This window comes from Drosophila takahashii, chromosome 2L (assembly GCF_030179915.1).
Source record: "Drosophila takahashii strain IR98-3 E-12201 chromosome 2L, DtakHiC1v2, whole genome shotgun sequence".
NCBI classification, from domain to species: domain Eukaryota; kingdom Metazoa; phylum Arthropoda; class Insecta; order Diptera; family Drosophilidae; genus Drosophila; species Drosophila takahashii.
The window spans coordinates 30289371-30309509 of NC_091678.1; the positions used below are offsets into that span (position 1 = coordinate 30289371).

At 35.4% G+C, this 20139-nt stretch overlaps 2 protein-coding genes across 7 annotated transcripts in view; one reads left to right on the forward strand and one right to left on the reverse strand.

The window, feature by feature from the left end:
- The window catches only part of DIP-epsilon (Dpr-interacting protein epsilon), a 293049-nt gene that overhangs the window by 234552 nt on the left and 38358 nt on the right, over positions 1-20139 (reverse strand). Inside the window, exons 1-2 of one of the 6 annotated variants that reach the window (XM_070219387.1) lie at positions 13235-13839; positions 12689-13176 (exon numbers count right to left, since the gene is read on the reverse strand). The exons of 4 other annotated variants lie outside the window; for them this stretch is intronic. The gene's annotated coding sequence lies outside the window, so the exon portion shown is untranslated. Of the gene's footprint in view, positions 1-12688; positions 13177-13234; positions 13840-20139 lie in introns of those variants that run through there. One more of the 6 variants, XM_070219386.1, reaches the window with a different exon arrangement.
- The window catches only part of LOC108054720 (uncharacterized), a 158251-nt gene that overhangs the window by 83763 nt on the left and 54349 nt on the right, over positions 1-20139 (forward strand).

The window sequence follows — 20139 nt, forward strand, 5'->3', positions numbered from 1 at the left end:
TTCTTGAGAGCCCAAAAATTTTTAATTTATTTTTGGAATGGTTTTTAATACAGATTTAAATGTATACTTATACACCCAGAAAAAAAAGAACGAAAAAAAGCGTTCATGAACTGACAACAAACGGGCTTACGCACTTTTTGACCCCGTTTGGGCTTGATTTTCTAACGTTTCGAACGGATTTTTTTCTGGGTGTACTTATACTTGCTTGGATACTTAAATCAGTTCTTCAATTTTTAAGAAGAAGAGGAAAAGCGTCTTTAGATTATTTGGACTAACTAAGGATATCCAAAAGTAGTGCTACTTTGTTAAATGTTGTTCCAGTTTGTATTGAAGAACTCACTATGTTTTTTAATAATATTTAATATCATTTAATGGATTTTTGACTTTAATATTATCTGCAAGAAAAGTTTCCATATATATAATATATGGCTATAAATAATATTAATTTTAGAATCCTAATGGACGTGTGATATATCATAAGAAAGGTATTAATCCGAAAAATAAAAGTGCGTTTTCCGTTTTTTTGTACTCTCCGTGGTTTAAAAGATATTTGGTTTTGATTTTTATTTTTGATTTTTAAAATAAAAATCAGGGACCATAAATAATCATTATTTGAGATTTTTATTTTAAAAAGACTACTGTGATATTTTGTTTCAAACGTCAAAAATAACGTTCTTTTTACTTTTGTCCACAAAGTATATGCATTTCAACCAATATGAAAAGCAAATTAACTGTTATTTGTTTATGTCTGTAAAGTGCATAAAAACCAGTTAAATTGTTGATTAAAATATGTAAAAACCTCAGTAGGCTTTTTAAAATAAAAATCTCAAGTAATGATTATTTACGGTCCCTGATAAAAATCATTGAATAACTGTTATGCCAAAATAAAAATCACAGAATAACTGTTATGCCTTGACTTTTAAATAAAAATTAGAGCCATGCACAAGTAACCTGACTTGTTTGTCAAACCTTAAACCCAACCGACCTACTTGAAACCCATTTGACTTGGGTCGTTTGGGTTTGGGTATTTGGGTAAGTGAGTCAATTTTTACCCAAACCCAAACGACCCAAACCCAAACGACCCAAGTCAAATGGGTTTCAAGTAGAACAGTTCAGGTTTAAGGTTACCCAAAGAAAAAAAATTGATTTTTAAATAAGGCGATGATCACAATTTTCACAGTTCATCGACCCGTCGCGAATTCTTAAGGTCAAGATGGTTCTCTGTGTATAATATTTAAAATTAAAGGATACGATATATCGACATTTGTTTCCACATTCTCCGCCCATGCGAATTCTTTTGGTCTTCAAATATTACAGATGTATGATCCACAAAAACAAATTCTCTTGCTCTAAAGAATTCGCGGTTTTTGAAAAATCAATATAGAACATATTATTAGGTTTCTTAGGTAAGTTATGTATGATCCACACAAATAAATCCTCTTGTTCCTAAGAATTCGCGGTTTGTGAAGAATTAATAATTATAGAGCCAAGTATAAGCATTAGTGCCTTAGCATAGAAGAACACGGTCCAACCAATCTGAAGATCCTCCTGTTCTTAAGAATTCGCGGGTTGGAAGAATTAATATAAAATCTATGGAAGTTCTTAAATTAATCGATTTTTTCAAAAACCGCGAATTCTTAGGATTAAGAGGATATATTTGTGTGGATTATACATAACTTAACTAAGAAATCTAATGGTATATTCTATATCGATTTTTCAAAAACCGCGAATTCTTAGGAACAAGAGGATTTATTTGTTTGGATCATACATAACTTAACTAAGAAACCCATATGTATATTCCATATTTATTTTTCTAAAACCGCGAATTCTTTAGAGCAAAAGAATATGTTTCTGTGGATCATACATCTGTAATATTTGAAGATCAAAGAATTCGCATGGGCAAAAGAAGTGGAAACAAATCTTAACCTTTAGAATTCGCGACGGGTCGATGAGCTGTGAAAATTGTCATCATCGTCTTATTTAAAAATCAATTTTTTTTCTTTGGGTAACCTTAAACCTGAACTGATCTACTTGAAACCCATTTGACTTGGGTCGTTTGGGTTTGGGTATTTGGGTAAATGGGTAAAATTTTACCCAAACCCAAACGACCCGAAAATTTTGGGGTCGGGTTGGGTAGGTACATTTTTAAAAGAAAGCCTGACCTACTTGACCTGAAATTTCGTTTGGGTACCCAAATAACCCATTTTGTATACCCATGCAGGGCTCTAATAAAAATCAAAGTAACATTTGATTTATTTAATAAAAATTAAGAATAACTGTTATGTTTTGATTTTTATAACCTTTGCTAGGGTATTATGATTTCAGTCAGAAGTTTGCAACGCAGTGAAGGAGACGTTTCCGACCCCATAAAGTATATATATTCTTGATCAGCATCACTAGACGAGTCGATCTAGCCATGTCCGTCTGTCCGTCCGTTTCTACGCAAACTAGTCTCTCAGTTTTCAAGCTATCGGGATAAAACTTTCCCAAAAGTCTTCTTTCTATTGCAGGTAGTATATAAGTCGGATCCAGCCGGATCGGACAACTATATCATATAGCTCTCATAGGAACAATCGGGAAAAAAAATGTAAAAAAATGTTATCTTGGGTGTTTTTGAACCTATAACATCCTACTTTTGGAAATGTCATTTTTTATCTAATTCTGAATTTCGAATAAAATTTTTTCAAAATCGGGCGACTATATCATATAGCTGCCATAGGAACGATCGGAAAATTAATGGGAATATAATAGGAAATAAATTATTGCTTCGTTGGTTTTTATTGAATTCTCTTCTACTCTATGATATAACTCTTTTCAAATATTTTCGAATTTCGATTTTAATTTTATCAAAATCGAACTACTATATCATATAGCTGCCATTGAAACGAACGCAAAATTAATGAGAAATAAAAGGAAAATTAACATTTTTGCGATTTGTAAATTAATAGGAATTATCTGCAAGGGTATATAAGCTTCGGCAGGCCAAAGCTAGCTTCCTTTCTTGTTAAAATAAAAATCAGAGTATAACCGTTAAATTGCTGGTTGGGCCCTGTTTGACAATTATTACAGTTGATTTTACCCAGTTTTTTTTTGTGTGTAAATTTCTTTGCACCTTTATTCAGTGTTATATATATATATCATATTTATTGTGTTTGCATTGATTGTGATTGCATTGGTTTTGTTTGGTTTTATTTTCACTTGTTCACATCTCTGGGGCTATTGTTGTTGTTATTGCTAGTTCATTGCTTTTGGTTAAGCTGAACTTTATTTATTTCAGCTGTTATTTTACACATTAAAAAAAAATTGGCTTTCCATCCACCATCTTTCACTTGAATATTGGATTCACAGAAAAAAAATTTGTATAACAATAAATGAAAGAATAAGATAAAACGCAAAATAATAAAAAATAATAATAAGAAAGAAAATGAACAAAAAATACAAAATAATAAATTTGAAAATAAAGAAAAACAAGAAAGTTATATTGTGGTGTATTTAAAAAATTTTTAGGACCCTTCTAAGTGCGTGATTTTTTTGTATGAAAAATTTACAATAACAGTTATTTTTGTTCCCTGGTAAAAAATCGTATGAAGACTTTTGTCAGTGCCATTTTTAGCTGTTTTGTTTAAAACTTTTAAAGTTTTTGTTGTATAAGAATGAAATTTTGTTTTTTGAGTAATAATAACATTTAAAACAAGATGGCATCATTACTTTTTCTGTAAAAGATAAAGGAGGTGTGAAAACTGCCAAAAAGGGGGTTGTATGTAGACTTTTGTCCGCCATTGTATGTATGATGAGCTGAGCAAGCTGGCTACAGCGGAGGCTGATCTTTTAAGATCAAAATTAGTCTTTTTGGGCCTTTTTATTAAGTTTTTTGCTCAATTAAACAAGGATTGGATATATGTTATTTTTGGCAACATAATACCTGGTGCCAGATCTACATAAAAAAACGTGAAAACTAGGAAACTGTAGAAAATGCCCTTTTTTTAAATAATTACCCAAGTTTTAATACCCTTGCAGATTTTACGAATGAAAACTTGACTAGAATAGCAAATTAAATTAATAAACAACAAAATATGCTATAATTGAAAAAAATAAAAATTTAAAATTGTTCACCCTATTGTTCCTATGGGAGCCATAAGGGGCTGTCCATATATTACGTAATCAAGTTTTTGGTGATTTTTGACCCCCTCCCCCCCCTGGTGATCAAACGTAATCATTCAATAAACAAACCCCCCCCCCCCCAATGATTACGTAATCCCCAGAATAAATTTTTTTTTGTTTTAATCTGTGGATTCAAACGGAGATGCAACCCAATCTTTAATATTGTTTATAAATGAAGTTTGGTATGACACATTCGGTTCGTCTACGCTGATATTATCCCCAACATACTCTTCGTCAAGCCATTCCAGGTCTTCGCGTCCTTCGTGTGATTGAACCACTAAACATTCTTTTTTTCGCCGCCCAGCCACTACAAAAATTTTTTCTCTGCTTTCCTATTTAAGTTTGTAGCAGGGACCGTAACTGTTATAAGTTTTATTTTAAAAATCACACTTTAACAGTTATTTTCTGATTTGTAAAGTAAAACTCAAGGAATAACTGTTATTTTTTGAGTTTTATAATAAAAGTTGGCAAATAACAGTTATTCGTCGTGATCAAAAATAAAACTCAAACTTGATTTATGGCGATTTTGTGGGTAAAATAAATTTAAAAAAAATATAGGTATAAAATATGCACGGTTGCCTTTTTTAACAAATTTTTAGTAAGTTATATAAAACACGGGAATCATGTTTTTTTTAATTATTTCATTTTTTCAAAAATGTCAAGGGAATAACTGTTATTCATAAAAATCAAAAAATAACAGTTATTTTTTGAGTTTTATTATAAAAATCAAAAAATAAAAATCATTACGGATTTGTAAACTACAATGCGTGATTTTTTTGTATGAAAAATTTACAATAACACTTATTTTTGGTCCCTGGTTTGTAGATAAATTTAAAGGAAAAAAGTTTTTAAATAAATTCTTTAAATAAAAAAATTAATATAAAATGATTACGTAATCATTGTACAAGCCCCCCCCCCTCCCCATGTAATCAAACATAATCATTTCAATGACCCCCTCCCCCCCCTAGGTGATTACGTAATATATGGACAGCCCCTAAGATATAGTCGTCCGATCGGCACGCGCTTTTACCCTGATCAAGGTATGCGTAAAAGAATACGATTTAGAAAGATTCATGTCAAAAGCTCTTACACTGAGCGAAATATCTTCATTTTTTGAAAGCTATATCTGATTGTTCCTATGGGAGCTATAGGATATAGACGTCCGATCAGGTCGGCTTTCAAACTTGATCTGCGTACACATGTTTTAGGACGACTGTGAAAGTTTTAACTGAGCTTGCAAATAGTATTGAAACAGACGGACCGACGGACAGACGGACATGACTATGTCGACTCCCCTATTGATCCTGATCAAGAATACGGTCGGAAACGTCTCCTTCACTGCGTTACAAACTTCTGTCCAAAATTATAATACCCTCTGCCAGGGTATAAAAATACATGAAAAAACTACAAAAGCTTGAAAGTAAAGAAGCCTGGCACTGACATCTTTACAGATTTTATAAAAGTGTAAAGTGTTTTGTTGTGTTTATTAATACCAATCAAATAAATTTTTAAAATCGGACAACCCATAAAAATTTATGAGCAAAAAATGAAACGGTCACTAGCTGGCGCTAGTAGCTTTGACGAGTGCATATATCCATCTCTCTCGCACTCCCTTTAACTGAGTAACGGGTATCTAATGGTCGGGGCACCCAACTATAGCGTTCTCTCTTGTTATACCCGTTACTAGTAGAGTAAAAGGGTATATTGTATTCGTGTAAAGCGTTTCCGACCCTATTCTGTATATACATTCTTGATCAGAGTCACTAGCCGAGTCGATATAGCCATGTCTGTCTGTCCGTCCGGATGAACGCTGAGATCTCAAAAACTACAAAAGCTAGAAGGTTGAGATTTCCCACACATATTCTTGGGTTTCCTACGCAGCGCAAGTTTATTTCAGCCGAGCGCCACGCCCCCTCTAACGTCCACAATCGCCCACTAAGAATTTTTAAATGTGTCTGGCGCCCACACCTTTAAAGATTTCCGAGAAGTATAAATAATTTTGGAAGACATTTTTCAAATCGGGCCATTCAATAAAAAGTTATACGCAATCAAAAAAATGTTATATATCCATCTCCTTCGTACTCCCTTTAGCCGAGTGACGGGTATTAGATAGTCGGGACACCAGCCCGACTAATTTAAAATCACCGAAATAATTTGCTTAGTAATTGTATCACTCTCTATTTTTAAAAAATTGACTTGTTTGTCATTTCAAGTGTACTCATGCAGGACTCTATAGAGTCTGTATAGAGTCTGTAGCTGAATATAAACCTAATTATTTTCAGTTTACCGCTTGCCATCAATAAAAAAAGAAATTAAAAAAAGTAAAAAATAAATAAAAAGAAAATAAAATAAATAAAAATAAATAAAATAACATAAAAAAAGAATAAAAAAAAAGGTTAAAAATTTTGTTCTGGGACTCGAACCCGCGCGCAGTGGTTGATCTAGTATGGCAGAGGCGGCCAAAAATACTTCCAGTTGGATTATTGAGCTGAAAATTTGTATATTGCTTTATAGACCCGATAAGATAAATAAAATAAAAAAATAATAATAAAAAACCATAAGTTAAAGCCCGAAAATATTAAAAAACAACATTTTAAGACTTAAATTCCATTGCATACTTTTAGGGTAAGAAAATCTCAATATATATTTTATTGTATCTATACAAAATAAAATAAAAACAGGTTCCAATATATAGTAGCTCTTTGTATTTAAATTAAATAAAACAATGCAAAAAACTATATTTTTCTAAATATATATTCAATATATATTTTTATTCTAACAAATCAAAAACACGTTTCGAGAGAATCGTTTTACACTTGTTGGGTAAGTTACGTTGCCCAGTTATGAAAGGATCTGAAGTTAATAACAACCGATTTATAAGGTCTTTATTAGTGGCAAGACGTGAGGTTTTACGTGTGTGATTGAGTCGATACATCTTAACGTCCTTGTTCCTTGACTCCGCAGCTTCTTCTGACAGCTCTCCAATTGAAACTAATGCAGATTGAATAACATCTGGAGCATGTATTAATATTTTATGAACTGAGGAAGGCAAATAATACCAGGAATATTTTGAGGTCAGTTCTTTTGCTGTATCTAGAGCTAATTTTCGAAATTTTTCCAAGTTAATTTTATATCCGGAGGACAAGGCTTGCAGTAATGTTGCACAATTTTCTATCAAATGTTGTTCAATGCCAGTTATTTCTGCAGATAAGTGGGAATTGTTGAAAAATTTTCTGGCAGTGTTGCCATCATTCGAATTTCCACTACCACCTGATTTTGGCTTATAGACAATAAGACCCAACTTATCTCGAAATTCGGATTGAATATTTTGTTTCCTTTTCTGAAATAGCTTTCTATTTTCTTCACCTCTTACTTGCCACTGCCTAATTTCGAGTTTATAGGAAACGTGAAGAAAATATTCAAAAAAACGAATATATGCATGTAATGGAGACAATCCAAATTCGTATCGATCGGTTCTGGCTTCTTTTTGTAGGCATTTCTTAATGTCGTTCATTTCCGTAGGTTTCGCTTGACATATGTAGCACTTTGAAGATGGTGTTTTACTTAAGGCATTGCAAACTTTTCCATCCACCATAGTGAGTTGAAGAAAATGATCGATTTGAAATATCCTGTTGGTGACGGTTTTAAATTCCGTGGGAGTCAATTGTTTAATTTTGTTTTTAAAATATAGTTCTTTATTTTTAATTAAATCTACTGATTCCTTTCGAAATTGAATTCGAATCGGGCGGCAATAACGAGTCGACGATGGACGTGGGTTTTTCCAAACAATTTTCTGTTCCTTATCATTTTCAGATTTTACTATTAATTGAAGCGGAACATATGACGTGACAAATAAGCAATTGTCGTCCAAATTATTATTTTCAAATTTTTGCTTGTATTGGCTATGTCCAGAGCTGCCATCGAAGCCCCATTTCCCTATTAATGTAAGGTTACTATAACCCTCATCGAGTTTATCTGTTACATCGCTTTGTAACATTAAAATGCGCGACGCAGTGTGGTCCAATAAACTTTGTAAAGAAACTTCAATGTCAGATTCTGTAACGCTAATTGGCTCAGGATAGCTTTTCTGTTTTTCCTTTAAAATATTATTATAGCAGGGAAAAAAGTGTGCATCAATTTTACTGTTAACGAAGCATTTGATAAGTTCATATTGATGTTTTGTTAAATTTGCTTCAGTTATAAGAGCTACTACTTCGCATTCCTTTGCTGGAACAATAGAAGACTACGCTTGCCTGCAAGCCCAACGTATGTCATCCGCAGCGGACGCATCGAGCTCTGCTAATTGTGCTATCCGTCGTCGCTTCGTTCTTTCTGAGCACTCTGCTAGACTTAATTTTGGACGTCCTCGATCAGATGATTTACTGTATCGACTTAAAGATAAAGATTCAAATTGTGCTAACCAGTCAGAATTTAGTTGAATAACCTTTGCTTGTATTCTATGGCATTTATTCCACATTTCAGCAAATTTTTTGAATAAGTAGTCAAGTAGTTTCTTAGAAACATTTTCAATAATTTCGTAACCATCAGATTGAAATCTATGTTTTAGGTCGTCATATACTTTTTTAGCTTTTTCAGCAACTGAACCTGTTACTGAGCACCACATTTCAAAAATATTTAAGCGTGATAGTGTGCACTGATATGAATTGCCTATATATTAAAAAAAACAGTTTAAAGAAATTTAAAGAAATCAATTAAAAAATTCACAATTGAGCAATAGCGATGTTTTTCGATTTAATATCGATATTTTCTGCATCTCTATGGACCAATTGAGATTTCAAAGCACAAACGAATATGACGAACACAACAAAACACAAAATATGCACGAACACAAAAGAGCGTATAAGTCATAAAGTTGCAAAAAGTTGCAGCTCAAATTTATGAAATAGGCTAAGAAAACATTCACTATTATTTATAAATTTATTTCATTAAAGGGTAAGACGGGATTCACAACTTTTTCTTTATCTGAAATCTATGTATACACAAAAATACACCACTCGACAGGTCACTGATAAAACACTAATTTTAAAACAATAACACATAACATAATGACATAAAAATTACTCAGTTTTATAGTATATACCTTTATTTTCAATATTCATTTTAAATGCCGACGATTGGACTCGATTTAGTATTAGAAATTAATTTTTTAGTGGAAGCTAATTTTTAAGCTGCGTTCGCTGTAAAGTGCACGTTTTTTTTTGCCTCACTTCTCTCGCTATTCGTAGCGCGTACGAATTAGAGAGACCAAAAATGAAATTACCGTTCGATTTATTGCTCTGTTAAGAAATATTTTTAAGAAAAAAAATCCCCAATTTCAGATTTTTGTTTTTTTATTTTTGGCCTATGAAATCAACCACTGTGCCGCGTCGATTCGATTGCTAACCAAGTGCTTTAACCGTTTGAGCCACGAGTACAGCCGGCCGGCAGCTGACAAGTTCTGGCATTAAACATTTTGGTGTGCCAGAGCATGGAAAACAAATATTTCTATTTTTTAGAAAACATTTCTACTTTTTAGAAAATGTTTCTATTATTTAGGGTTGGTTTCATTTTAGGGTGAGGGCTCTAATTTTTAGAAAAGGTGTTGCCAAAATATTTTATTATTTTCGTTTGCCTTTCTATTTTTTAGAAAATAATTTCTAATTTTAAGGTAATTTTTTCTAGATTTTAGGGTGATTTTAGTTCATGGTAACCATTTTCTACATTTAAGAAAAACTTCCTAGATTTGAGAAAAACTTTCTTGACTTAAGAAAAATTTCTTTAGATTTAGAAATAACTTTCTTGTATTTAGAAAAAAGAAATTTTTAGGGCGATTTTCTAAAATTTAGGGTAAAATTTATTTTGAGTGTAGTTAATATTTGGGGTTGTAAAGTTTTTTTACTCTTTTGTTCACTTGTTGCATCTTTTGGAAGGTCTATTGGCTATGGAACCTCTAGCCCGACTGCACAAAACAAGCTTCAGCACCTTATTGATTTTGTAGTCTGTCCGTAAACAGTTTGACACTTTGGTTTTGGCACTTTGACAAGCCGCGTCGGAAAAAAGTTTCAACTGAAATATTTATAAAAATGTTTCTGACACGTTTTTAATAAGGTTTGTTTTTCCCAACTTCGGATTTCATTGCTTGCTACTGTTCTGGCTGCGTTTGACAATTTGTGCTGTTAATTTAATTAAATTCGTAGGCTAGGTGGCGGAAGGTCTTGACAAGGCTACTCCTGTGCATGGCAGGCGTTTTGGCACACTTTCCGAGAAAAAATTTCATCTCGCGACCTTCAAATGAGCAACAGCAAAAAACAATCTTTTAACTTGGGTCCATGATGAAGGATGCCATTAATACCATGATTAAGAGACGTGTCAATTAACCAAAGCGAGACAATTTTATAAGATTAAAAAGGCACAACTGGTCATGTTTCCTGAAATTTTAAGTAAATTTGGGCACTTTTTAGTAATTATACCCTTGCAGAGATTATTATAATTTCAGTCAGATGTTTGCTACGCAGTGAAGGAGACGTTTCCAACCACATAAAGTATATATATTCTTGATCAGTACCAATAGCCGAGTCCATCTAGGCATGTCCGTCTGTCTGTCTGTATGAACGCTCAGCTCTCGGAAACTACAACAGCTAGAAGGTTGAGATCTCCCACACATATTCTTGGGCTTTCTACTCAGCGCAAGTTTATTTCAGTCCCCCCTCCTCTAACGCCCACAATCGACCACTAACGATTTTAAAATGTGTCTGGCGCCCACACCTTTAAAGATTTAAAAATTATCCTCGACGGACCGCGAATTTTTAAGAATTTACAAGAAGAAATATAGGCGCGGACTGCCATGGTTCACTTTTAATCGAATTTCAAAGTTGCATGTTTTGCTATAAAAATACAGTTGGATTTTCTACGACTTGCTATAAAAAACATATTGGAGTTTTATAAGTTGTCAAAATAATAGCCCTTCTGAAAAGTTCAACCAAAATGTGTAATTGTTTTACACATTTACGAATATTTCAAAAATCTCAGCCATTGACGTTATTTATAATTTTGAACGCAATGTAAGCAGTAAACAAAAGAAAAAACTGAAATAAAAAAAATCGAGCGATTTTTTTTACATTTTGCTGGCCTGCGGCGCAATTTTTTTATTTTTCTTTTTCTTTTGTTTAATGCTTAAAAAATGCCATAATGCTTTTCAGTATAAGGAAAATAAATTTACCTTTACGAATTTTTAGTTTTCTTTTTTTTAACTTACATCAAATATAATCTCATAAATATTTATTTATTTAGGATCCAGCAGATGCAGACGTTTAAGGTAATTGGTTTAATTGTTTGATTCCCGATAGAATATGGAGGTGCGCGGAGTAATGTTCATGATTAAATAAAAAAAACAGATTGTGTAATATTTAATGCTTTACAGAGTTGGATCAAATTTGTGTAACGCACGCCTTGTAGGAAAAGTCTTTTCTGTCTCTCTTACTAGAGATACCCTACTGGCACATGAATCCACAACTAACACGCGATTGGGACCTTTTGAATACCCTAGCTTCAGCGGGAGGAATTGGGTGGGTTGTTGCGGTTGTTGTAGATCGCGATTACGTCGAAATATTTAAAGATCCCTACTGAAACTAACTAATCGAAAGTCCGCACTGAAACCTCAAATTAATAATCAAAACAATGAATGGCGGATAAACTAAACTGGTAGTATGCACATAAGTTGAACAGATAAAAAGAAGCGGATGGGACTAAGATGTTGTTCGTCCGACCCTTCTATACCCTCCCAACCTTGGTTCTTTCTGTTGAATATTAAATAAGAACCCCAAATTTATTAGTTAATTATTTCTTTATTTCAGAGCCCCATGTCCTCGGAAATCTTAAAGGGACTTAGCCTTGCATATTGGAATTTATAATTCAGAGTCACAAAATTTGTTTCGTATAATTGATATACATTGATATACACTTCAGATAATTAACTTCATGATTTTTTTCGGTCTTGGTCTATTTTACAATTTCGGGGATTATTGGGGAATGAATTTCTTAACTTGTACTGCTCCCCATAACTTGTCGTCTAAATTTTAATTCTATACATAGGTTTTATGACTGTTAAGTGCAATTGATTTGTTTCTGTGTAGGTTTTAAACTGTTTTACTTCATTATATTCCCTTTTTATTTCTGCGTTTTCATTCACCGTATTTGTCTGTTTATATTTTTATTTTTTTTTTTCTCTGGTTTACTTATGCAAGTCAAACCTTATTTAAACGCAATTAAAGAAACGAACTCCGCTGAGGGCAGCCAAAATTCTCCCAAGACGAATAAGCCGATCACAACAAACTGTCTAACATTTTTATCTCGGCGGGATTTAGTGTTATGCAAGTAGCCCAGACCCGAGGTTCAGTTTTTTTCTGGAGAGTAGCAGGTTATTCGTGTTAGGAGAGTTTTCGCTCACTCGTTCGCTTTTGGGGTAAATTCTTTCAATCGGCGGCTTGTCCGAAACAATCAAAATTAAAAAAAGCATGCAAACTCTTACCCTCTGAAAATTCCGATGAAGCGCTCCATGGTTCCAGGGGTATACTTGTTGAAATTCCTTGGAGAGACAAATTTTAATTATTTCGTCGCAACAGCCGTCGATACCCAAGATTACGGTTGATTCTCGTGCAGACAGTTACAGGCGAAAGAAGAGAGTTAGGCAACGCTTGTACCGACTTGGCTGCGTTGGTATTGCAAATACACGTAACACGATCAATTGCACTTTGGGTTACGTAAATTTAGGTGATTTTAATAATTTTGTTTAGGAGTTTTTATGGTTGTTTTCATTTGGCTTGAGATTCCGTTGGGGAAGTCGTCGAGAAGCCTTCGGGGTCCCTTTGCCTGTCCCAAATGGAACGGATCTCTTTCTTTTCCAGGTGATGATTTTCTTTTGGTGACGCCCACTAGCCTAGCCGACTAAACCCCACGCGCCGCCGGGTGCTGTATAGGTTATCATGGCGTGATATTCTGATTGCGTACGATGGGTTCCTACACAATTGGGGAGGGTTAATTTCGATTTGTCTGGATCCTATTTGATTTAACTTACGTCCAGTTTGTCGTGTCTTGAATTTAAGTGCTGGTTTCTTTCTGTTTCGGTTTTAGACGTTGAACTAATTGATTGCTTAATAGTGATTTGGGTAAACACGAGTCGGATGATCACTGATGGCCAGGATTTAAGAGGATTTGGTAATCCACGTGGTGTAGCCAGAATTTAAGTGGGACTCAGTTTTATAAGCCAACCTTTCACTTAGAGTTCTCGAAACAGAAAGACTGAGTTGTTCAAAATTCAAACGCTGGGAACCTTAACATCCGGCAAAAGCTAATTTTTGACGTTCCCCTTTTGGATCACTTTCCGTCCTAATTTAGGCAATTGGGCTTACGGGTGGTTACGTACTACGTTATCGGTAGATAACTCGGATAAGTAACGAGAGCTCATTTTATTATCAGTTTTTTTAGCTAAAGGTCTTAAAGTTGGTACATTACACCCACCAGATAATCTGACGAACCTTGCGAGGAATGATTAGCTGGAATTAAATACGAATGTCTTTCGCATGAAATATTCCGATTTCCTTCCCCTGTAGAGTTTCCAGTAAGTAGAAGGAATTTCCTCGCTTTTGTTTGACTCTACACTTGGAGAACTGAGGAGCTAACTTTTTATTGAAATTGTTGCTAAATTTACTTAAATAAAAATTCCTTTTAAAGACTTCTTGTCCTACTCGGTATGATACTGGTTTCGAACGCAAGTTATACTGCTTTACGTTTTTTTTCATATGCCTTCAGACTGGCTTTCTTTATTTCTTGTCTTAATAACTGAAGGTGATCCTCGCGCTCTAACCTAGGTGACTCTTCCAATAGAGACATTTCCTTTAATAGTTTATAGTCGTCACCGTGATTGATCATATTCATCCCGAATAAGGCCTTATAAGGTGAGCACCCTATTGACTGATGTAAGGCTGACCTTAAAGCAGACGAAATGCTCGGTAAATGTAAATCCCATTCGGTTTGGTCCTTGCTGATATAGGATCGTATAGCCGACAGTAAGGAACGATTTACCCGCTCTGCCGCATTACTTTGCGGAGAATACAAAGCAGTAAATACATGTCGAATTCCTAGTTTACTTAACAAAGCTTCAAATTCATTTGCTTTGAATTGCACACCGTTATCGCTCACAATTACCTCAGGAATTCCAAATTCTGGAAATATTCGCTGGCTTAAAAATTCATTGATCAGACTTGTTGTGAATTTTCTTAATGGACACAACCAATGATATCGGGAGAAATGATCTAATACTATTAACAATCCAATGTTACCCTTCTTACTCCTTGGATAAGGACCTAAAATATCTATGTAAAGTTTTTGAAAAGGTCTAACTGATATGCTCTGCTGACCCATCGGAGGGCGCAAAGTCATATTGGGAGCTTTTGTTTCCTTACAAACATCACAATTGCGTATGTACTCTCGCACCTCTTTAGATAGTCCTGGCCAATAAAAATTCCTTCGCAGTCTTTCTATTGTCTTTTGCATCCCACCATGAGCATTGACAATGCTATCATGAGCTTGACGAATTGCAGGAGCACGTAACGGTTCTGGTATCCATAATTTCCATTTAGCTGAATCCAGTTCCTCATTTCCTGAAACATGTTCGGTGCGAATATAAACAAATCGATCTACAACCTGCAAATCTGGGAATTGTTCTGTATTTTCTTTTATTCTCTCCTTCAGTTGTAAATAGTCGGGATCAAGAAACGAAGTGGACTCTAAGTCAATTTCTGGGGTAATCAACTCATAGCTAGCAATCTCATCTGTGCTAATTCTGGACAACGCGTCGGGTACAATGTGATCCTTTCCCTTTCTATGTGTAACTGAGAATGAAAAGGACTGTAAGCGGAAAACCCAACGAGCCAATCTCCCTGTTACCTCTTGTTGTCTCATTAGCCACTGTAAGCTACTATGATCCGTAACTACTTCGAACGGTTTCATTTCTAAATAGCAGCGAAATTTCTCTATAGCTAATATGACCGCCAGACATTCGCGTTCGGTCACGCTATAATTCCTTTGGGACTTCGACAATTTCCGGGACATAAAAGCAATTGGCATCTCTTCTCCCTCTTCCGATAATTGCACGAGTACCGCGCCAATGCCAAAATCGCTTGCGTCGCAATGTAAATAGAATTTTCTATCGAAGTCGGGATTCTGCAGAACCGGAGCTGAGGTTAAAAGATTCTTTAAAGTATTCATTGCTGATTGGGCGGCCTCGGTCCACTTAAATGTTTTCTTACAGGACAACACCTCGGTAATTGGGAACGTAATGTCTGAATAATTTTTAATAAATCGGCGATACCACCCACAAACACCAAGGAAACCACGAACTTGTTTAAGATTCTTCGGGGTTGGCCAATTTACTATGCAAAAGACTTTACTAGGGTCGGTTGTTATCCCTCCACTTCCTATTACATAACCCAAGTAGCTGACCTTCGTTACACAAAAGTGACTCTTTGCTATGTTAAGAGTGAGATTAGCCTTCTTGAATTGATCCGCTATACGCACTAGTACTGCTAAGTGAGATGAAAAGTCTTCTGATACAATACACAGATCATCTAAATAGCCAAATACACAGTATCTTAAGTCAGGGGGAATTAATGTATCCATCAGTCGACACATAGTTGACGGGGCATTACATAACCCGAAAGGCATGACTGTGAATTGGAAGAGAGCTCTACCAGGGACTGTAAATGCTGTTAGCGGCTTTGCTTCTTCGGACAATCCGATCTGCCAATAGGCATCTTTTAGGTCTAGCTTTGAAATAATGTTTGCCTTCGGAAGTCGAGCAAAAATTCCCATGATGCTTTGCAAAGGGTAGGCATCTTTCCTGGTTGCTTCATTTAATTTTCTAGCATCTAAACAGAGCCTTACCTTATTTGGCTTGACAACTAATCGAACAGGTGAACTCCACGCACTTTGTGACGGCTCTATTACCCCCAAGCTAAGCATACGATCAATTTCGGTATAGAGAAGTTTCTCGACTGCCGGGCTAACGGGGTAATATCTTTGCTTCACCGCTTTTGCTGTTCCTATGTCTATATCATGCTTTATCCAATCAGTACGGCCAAGCCCTTGACGTTCGAAATTTGGAAACATTTCCTTGACGGTTTCAAGTTGTCTACGCTGGAATTCGGATAATGGATACTGATCTCTCAATTCTTCCGTTTCGGTGTCTAAGCAATTTATGGATCCCAAAATTTCGGGAGCTAGAGAGAATATTCTCCAAAAATCGATACCCAATATCAACCTCTGAGAAATGGAAGGAATCACGTACAAATCAAGCTCTTTTTCTTTGTCCTTATAGCGCATGAGTACCTTCAGTATTCCAGACACAGGATGCAATTTCGCATCAGCGGTACGTACATGCGACCTTATTGGCTTATAATTCGACAGGTTCGTAAAAGATTCTTTCGCCAATGTTGACCCAATACAACTTACATTTGCCCCTGTATCGAGCAAGCCTAACTCAGAATAATTCATAAATGAAACCTTAGCATAACTACGATTATCTATATTACTTTCAAATATTGTTGAGAGGACTAAACGGTTTTTAGCCTTTCGCTCTTCAAAATATTGACGCATTCGTACGGTATTGCGATGACTCTGGGTATTTAATCCAGAAAAAATGCGTTCTCTAACTTCATTATAGTTCTTCAATCTTTCATGGTACGGTATAAACTTCACGTTATTTTGCTGACTTTTAACTATAAATGGTTGACTTCCATTTATAATGGGATTATTTATGTTATCTAGAATACTTCTTATTTGTGGGACACTCGATTTTGATTGAATGTCCCCGCCAGGCGGTTTTCCGACTTGCGCTTACAATTTGCACAATTGGGTCTATGTATTTGTGGTGCTCCGCAACCATAGCAAAATACTCGCTTTTCGGCCAAACAGTCTTCCCACACGTGTCCAGGCATCTCACAATTCCAGCATGTAATTTTCGCTGTCCCTGTGTGATTAACTGCGGCGATCGAAAGATCCGACTCACTATTCTCTATTTCCTCATCGGGCTCTTCGTCTAGTGCGTAAACACGAAAGTTACCTGAGTCTTTACCTTTTTGGGGTACCAGTCGCGGTTTACCAAGATCCTTAAGAAAGTTCTCACGTTTCTGCACTAATCGACGCAATTCGGAGATCGACGAAACCTTTTCAAACAATAATCTGTCTTTCATCTCAGTGAGCAAGTTTCCCTGAATCATTTCGACCAGTTCATCTTCGCCAAAGGTTACGGACAATTTATCTATAAGTTTGCAAACGGCTTCATAGAATGAATCGAAAGATTCCCCGGGCTTTTGTTTACGGGCTCTTATATGCTCCCGTAATTCAGTTGTGGATCGACTTTCCCTATATTGCTCTCGCAATGCTTCACAAAATTCAGACCATGTAAAAGTTTGAACTCGTTTGTGAAACCTCCAATACCAACTACTGGCTTTCCCAATTAGCAACTGATGAATGTTCTTGTTTAGCAGTTCAAAATCACTATCCAAGTTTTCTCGAGTTAATATGTTTAAACGGTACAAAAACTCTTCCACAGACAATCCTTCCGAGGATCCATCAAAGCGTACCCCCCATTTTTGAAGAATGTCTGCGATTTTATGCGAACTAATGGCCTCCCTACCATGATTTCTCGAACTTCTCTGACTGATTTGACCTGAGGCTGCGGATCGCTCATGGCTTGTTCCTGTGTTTGAACTATTTAACGATGCTAAAACCTGTGATACGGTTTCTCTGACTATGGACTCCATATTATCCACACAATTTTCGGGTTGCCTAGCTCGAGTACGCGGTCTTCCGGGTGGCCTTCTGGCAAGTCCTCCTCGAGGCCCTCGTCGTTGCCGTTGGCGATCGACATGACCTGCCGGAGTACTTTCCCGTTGTTGTCTTAATCTTTCTTCGTCATCGTCTAGTAACGGTAATACAGCGCCTTCCTCCTCTCTACCTACAAGTTCTAATTCCTTCGTTAAAGAGCGAGTGCATGGCCGAGTACCTGCCGGTAATTTCTTACTTTGCTGTGCTTTTTGGTTATCTTTTGGTTTAGGAGAATGATTTCCAACAATGTATTTTACATCTTTGAGGCTTACTAAAGCCATACAACTGGGACATTCTTTGGTCTCCGAAACACGTTTTTCTAAACAGGATTTATGGAATATGTGTTGGCATTTGGTTATTGCACACGGTTGCGTATCTTCCATACGCTCTCCACAAACTATGCAGACATCTTGTGATGCTGGTGGTGGATTTCTAAATTCATCTGGTGTATGCTCCACTGGCATGATTATATATATTTTTTTTTTTTGATTATTTATTTTCTTTCTAAATATTTCCTTGGACAAATTTCGGAAGCTCCGAAATAAATATTAACTAAATCTATTCAACTCTGGTTTTATTTCTGTTATTCTGGGCTATTGCACTAAAGATGTCCACTCAACCAAAATGAATATTCTATACCATCCGATCTCGGACAGGGAAACTCATGTGAATTTACCTCTGTTTTCCAGTAGAACATGTATACAAAACTCCCTATGGTGGTATTGGTGGCATCCAAATAATGATATCCTGTGACTAAATTTTCAAGATAGTTGTCTAAACCTATTCCAATTTGGTCGAAATATTCAAATGCTCAAATACTCGATTTCCAAAATTAAAGAATTAAGTGTCCATCTACCCTACATTAAACTCATGAATATCATCGAAAAGAATTGAGCTATTTATTGAATCTTTAATTGTACTTGACCTTTTGTTGTAAAATTATCCTAATGATATTCTACAACCCTGCTGTTTTTATCGGTCATTCCTTTCTTTTAATAAAGTATGCGTATTTCCGGTCGATACTTTTCGCATGTGCAATTTAGTTCGAATTCCAAGAAACCCCATACATTTTATTTATATACAATGTAATCCTCAACTTCATTGGTACCTCAACTATGGTATAGCAAATTTACATTGCTGTATTATCATAGCCATGCCCCACGTTCTTGGGCGCCAAAATCTTGTAACGCACGCCTTGTAGGAAAAGTCTTTTCTGTCTCTCTTACTAGAGATACCCTACTGGCACATGAATCCACAACTAACACGCGATTGGGACCTTTTGAATACCCTAGCTTCAGCGGGAGGAATTGGGTGGGTTGTTGCGGTTGTTGTAGATCGCGATTACGTCGAAATATTTAAAGATCCCTACTGAAACTAACTAATCGAAAGTCCGCACTGAAACCTCAAATTAATAATCAAAACAATGAATGGCGGATAAACTAAACTGGTAGTATGCACATAAGTTGAACAGATAAAAAGAAGCGGATGGGACTAAGATGTTGTTCGTCCGACCCTTCTATACCCTCCCAACCTTGGTTCTTTCTGTTGAATATTAAATAAGAACCCCAAATTTATTAGTTAATTATTTCTTTATTTCAGAGCCCCATGTCCTCGGAAATCTTAAAGGGACTTAGCCTTGCATATTGGAATTTATAATTCAGAGTCACAAAATTTGTTTCGTATAATTGATATACATTGATATACACTTCAGATAATTAACTTCATGATTTTTTTCGGTCTTGGTCTATTTTACAATTTCGGGGATTATTGGGGAATGAATTTCTTAACTTGTACTGCTCCCCATAACTTGTCGTCTAAATTTTAATTCTATACATAGGTTTTATGACTGTTAAGTGCAATTGATTTGTTTCTGTGTAGGTTTTAAACTGTTTTACTTCATTATATTCCCTTTTTATTTCTGCGTTTTCATTCACCGTATTTGTCTGTTTATATTTTTATTTTTTTTTTTCTCTGGTTTACTTATGCAAGTCAAACCTTATTTAAACGCAATTAAAGAAACGAACTCCGCTGAGGGCAGCCAAAATTCTCCCAAGACGAATAAGCCGATCACAACAAACTGTCTAACATTTTTAT